We start from the raw sequence: 5,540 nt of genomic DNA, 5'->3' as shown, positions 1-5,540 counted from the left end.
CGATCATGATCCATATTTGAATGCAATATACTACTATTTAGTAACATGGAGTTCTGAGCTTGGATGAAATATTTTAAGGGTGGCACACAGTTAGTTTGAGATTCTTGAGAGGCCATGCATGGATTTGCACCCTAGGCCATTGTCCTTGACTCTCTTGCCTGATCAACATTAATTACTGGCTCAAACCTTGTTTAATCATCTCTGATAGCCATGAGAAAATTAAAAGGATTAAATCTTGTTTACCCGGTCCAAGATACCTGGATGGTGCTACCAAGAAGAAGACAGTGGTGGTTAAGTTGTGGTGTTCTTTTGAAATTTTCAACTCTGAAAAAGAGAAGAAACCATCATGTATTTTTGTTCAGGCCTTGGGGTGATGTGGATTGTGGGTTATGAATTTTAACATAATTTATCCTTATCTGCGTATCATGAATGCATGAAAGTTGCTGCATCAAGTGTCTATCTAGACAGTTATGGTTTATGTGATCTCAATTCATCTATTTGACCTTCATCAAGTACAAGTTTATCCATGCAGTCACTGTCTGATGACACACTCCGGGATTATCTCTTATCAAAATGACTCGCATGATATTATAAAAAATTTATCATCACTCATGCCATCTGTACCGAGAATCATAGGACATGAGTTCAGTTACAATATGTACTACTAATGTACTAGCAGTTCAATCATCTTGCCGAACTGAATTCCTCCATTGCCATGTTCATCCTTTCAGAAGAAGGGGATCGGTGTTTGTTTGCCAAACTTCCTGCCCAGAATAAGGTGCTCAGTAAAGGCAAGGGCATCAGGGCCACTGGGTAGCCAGCTGCCAGCCCTTGCTGGGGGCTCCATACCTGCTGCTGCAGCACATTGCCATGGATGGCCATTGATGCAGAGGCTTGCCTTGCCCCATATGAGGGGCACCAGGTAGTTGAAGCACTCACAGCAGGGAAGAAGACACTGCAGTTATTGCACTTGCAGGACCACCTCAGCTCATCAAGTGCTGATGAAAAAAAATACAGTATACAGGTGGAGTGATGGACCCATGTTTCACTCGCTCCATGTGGTGATTGGTTACATAGCTGGAGCATATGAATTGAAATGGCTGCCAAGGCTGTTTTAGGTAAGTGACTAGGTTCAATCGGCTGTAAGCAAGCATCATGTTCTTGATTTGTAACCAACACTGGAGTAAGCAGTTTTAGGCAGTGCTGTATAAATTGAGCTTCAGCTGGCTGATTAAATTGGTAATTTGAGACCGGTGTGTGAGGGTACAAAAATGATGCACAGATATGACAGCCGATTGACGTGCTAGGAGTTGCTCATTTAGAGCTTAAGACAGATCAGTGCAGCCCTAAGTGATACGCAACGTTGTTCTCTAGATACCTTTCAAATAGTAAATTGATTATCCTAGTGATTTAGTGCAGACATGTAGGTTATTGCAGTTATGGATTGCTGTAGAACAATAAGCAATAGTATGCCATGGGTATAAGGACTTGTTCATATTGTCTAGACGAGTAGAGAAGAACATCATCATGGCCAACATCTTCTACGACCCAGTCAAATGGGTTAGGTGTGTTGCATGATCCTAGTCCTGACTATTAAGCATAAATTAGTGTAGCTCTAAACCTAATCCTTAGCTGGTTGAATAGTGATTACAGTCCAGATCATAGCAAAAGGAGATCTGCACAGGAAAATTGGCTAGTAGTCTGAAAAGAGATCATGAGCATTTACAGTACACGTTACTTATTTAGTTTGTACGGAGCGTACTCATATATGTGCACAGGGTGCACTCAGATCCGTTACACAATACTGTGGCCTGTCTTTTGGTTTTTGTTGCAGTACAATGTAAGAGACTGACAGCTCAGAATAAAAACAGTAGGAGAGATTGCAAACAAAGACATGGGTCAGCCGTCAGCAACTGATGTGTGTGTGCTAACCAAAGTGTAATGCCAAATCCATTAAGTTCAGATTGGCACCTTGTAGCTGCTGCAAGATTGTTGTCTCAGTGAATGCTCTTGCCAAAAAAAAACCCCGATAAAAGTCGATCTCCAGCTACTATCTTGAATGAGTACTATCCAATCAAACAATTCTTGCATCTTTTGCGGGGAAGAAGAAAAGAATCTTGCTTGCTTTTCGCACGTAGTCCTTGTGAACAGCATGAAAGCTACCCAGCACACCACCTGACTTCGGTGGTTTTAGTGTATGCTAATTGCTGTGCAGGTCATCATCCTACACATTAACTTAACTAAGCACAGCGTTTCAGACGAGACATTAAAGTCACGAAAAAGTTAAGTTAGGTAGAAATATTGTTTTTTAATTAAAAAAGAATTCATTTGGGTCTACTGAACTTTCTTAACAGACAACAGAAGCATGGAAGCTACCACCATGCAATCTCTGCACGCATGGGCTTGGAAAGCGAGAAGGTGACATAGATGCAGCAGGTGCACTGTGCCCATGTTATCCTTGTCCCTGATGTTACAGTGGCGACGACAAATTCTTTTTGTAAAGGATTGACAGGGGGGAGTGGAGGACTGGTTGGTCCTTTTGTCCAGTGTCCACAGTGTATTTCTTTGAACGCAAATGGCAGGACTTTTATTTGTCCACAGTATGACAGGGAAATAATCCAACATCAGAACTGTAGGGGCGTTGATTCCATTCTGATCGATCGTCCGAAAAGCCTGTCGTGACACTGATTTCAGATTTCCATCAGAAGGTTCTTTAAACCGCAACCTTCCATATGTTAGTGGTTCATATTTCACAAGGATTATTTGGAAGCAGGCTATATTATGGATCAGGAACTAATTGGGGTCTGCGTGTACCATCTGGAAAGAAGGATCTTTATACCACAACCTTCCGTCCGTGGATCTTAATACCTTTTAAGCCTATGCCCTCCATGTATTTCTTGATCTGAGGAGACTTATTTTCTTTCCTCTGACGACCGGTGCACATTATTCCAGTGTCAAATCAAGATGATAATGCAACAATTTGTCGTATAGCTAGTACTGTTCCAAGATGACATTTAGCCGTATTAGGTACACATGATGCACGCAGCAGGTCGGTGGTGCAGCAACATGATGCACGCCACTGCCGAAGCCTCTGGAGCCTGCGTGGACCGGAGCAAAGCATGAGTCCGCCCGTGTGATATTTTTGCGTCCCGGCAGCTCCTGCTCCTGCCTAGCCATGGCGGAGGGAGCATGGTGCCATGAGACCTGGAAAGGAGAGATGTCCATGTGGGGGTGGGGGAGGAAGAAATTAAAAGGTACCTGAACGCGCGTTGTGAAGCATGATGGATTGGATGCCGATCGATGGTTACCAAACCAGCAAACCTACTCCTTGACTAGGAGCAGCACCGGCGACACAGGCTATCATGGCGCGGCACCTTCTTCTCTGTGCGTGTGCTTACTGTGCTGTGTCGATGTGTGTATGCGTGTCCTGCCACGCGCGCACATGCTGCTCTGTTCCCGTGGAGCTCAGCTGCTAGTGCTAGTTGCTAGCCGCAGCCGCAGCCGGCCCGGCGGTCCCAACGCAACGCGAGCAGCAGCTGGCCCAGAACCATGTGTCGGATATATGCATCTAGATAGTGTCGGTGCCCCAATCTGTGCAGTTCTCATCAAAAGGAAAAAAGTGCTGCGCAAGCTAGTTCTTGTAATTATTGGATTATTAGATCGTGCCATACTTTTTTTTTCGAATGATAACACAGATGCAGATACTCACATATACGCACGCAACCCTACCTCTACAAGCACCTCTGAAAGATTGAGCCGGCAAATCCTCGAGACTGACGAAATCATCACTAACGTCTCACTGTCGACGGGCACATCGTCTACTATCGAAAGAATAGCATCTGTTACATCCTAGAATAAATCTAAAAAAAATACGATGACCCAAACTCTAGTGGACAAATTCCACCAGTGGATTCCACCACGAGGAACCTTACCCGCTGAGCTCGTTCAATTCACAATCGCTAGTTGTTATTTAAGACAAAAATACGCCGTGCTGTGTTGAGGAACAGGAAGCAGTTTTTGTATATAGTATATGCTGATAAAAGTTCCTGACTTCAGCCTTTTCATAGAGGAGGGTCACTCAGGAATTATTATTACACTTATGAAAAGTTGTCAGCCGAGACTAAAAAATAATTCGCAGACTAAATGACCATAGTGTAGAGCCGACAAACCGAGGAAGCAGTTGGTTGCTCGGATGGATGTATGTATCCAACTGCGACAACAGGAGGACAGTATCCTTGCTTCCAGAGGATCTGGCCGGCCGGCTCGCACGGTGGCAACATCTATCCGGCCCTAAGAAATTAAAAGCTCTTGTCCAAACCAATCAACAGGGATCGACGAGATCACCCTAATTAAAACCATGTACGGCGGCTGATCTATCATCAGTCAGAGACGGGGCGTGCGTTCCGTCGGTGCACGTGTGGAAATGATGCATTGCATCCCCTTGGACGCGGCTGAATGGCTGACGGAGAACATGGAGGAAATAGACATGCTGCAGGTTGCTTCTTTTTCAAAGGTGTATCAAGCACTGACACATGCATCTCCAGTCTCCAATACACAATCTGAACCTAAATGCAATAATAATTTGCGTACGGACATTACACTAATACAAGAGATAATAGGTTGGCTGAGTATTTGAAGAGCTCAAGTAGAAAAATCTACTCGTACGTACATGTTGCACGCCAGCCTTCTGGAACTAGTTTGCAGCCAAGCTGCTGCCCAATGCTGTTGGAGCATATACACGCATCGAGTGCATGGAAAATGGTATCTAGCATGTAAAATAAACAGAATTATACTGGGACATCCCATCGGGACACATCTCAGCAAAATTTTCACTACTCTCAGTCGATCAAACAAGGCTGCCAAAGCAAAGCAAATCCGCTATTGTACATATATGTCTTCCATGCATAAACCCTCATATGCACTCCGATCCATGCATGTACAAGATACAATTGTTGTCAATTATTTATGACACAAAGTACTCGCATCACACATGAGCTAACCAAGCGCACTCATGACAGGATACACGTACAGATAATTATTCTGGTACAAGCCTAGCTAGCACACGTAGCGCAAAGAACCCACTTTTCATGCATTCCCTTTTGTCCCGATTTAAAGTTGGCCTATAACTAAAAGAGCTTTAGTTCCGAATCAAATAACAATCGGGACTAAGGGCTCCTCTTTAGTCCGGATCAAAAATCAGCCACCTGTGAGAGACCCTTTAGTCCCGGGTGAAAAAAATCAACCACCTGTGGGGACCCTTTAATCCCGGGTGGTATTTACTCATGGCTAAAGAGATGATTAAACTAAGTTTGAGCCAGTAATTCTTGTTGGTCAAGCAAGAGAGGCAAGGACAATGTCTTAGGGTGCAAATCCATGCGTGGCGTCTGAAGAATCTCTAACTAACTGTGTGCGACCCTTAGAATATTTCATCCAGTTCAGAACTCCATGTTACGAAATAGTACTCCCTTCATTTCATATTGTGGATCAATATGACTTTTCTGGATTCATAAATTTAATTATGAAATAGTGTTATGATATGT

This window comes from Setaria italica, chromosome VII (assembly GCF_000263155.2).
Source record: "Setaria italica strain Yugu1 chromosome VII, Setaria_italica_v2.0, whole genome shotgun sequence".
Taxonomy (NCBI): domain Eukaryota; kingdom Viridiplantae; phylum Streptophyta; class Magnoliopsida; order Poales; family Poaceae; genus Setaria; species Setaria italica.
Note: the sequence above shows the minus strand (reverse complement) of the source record.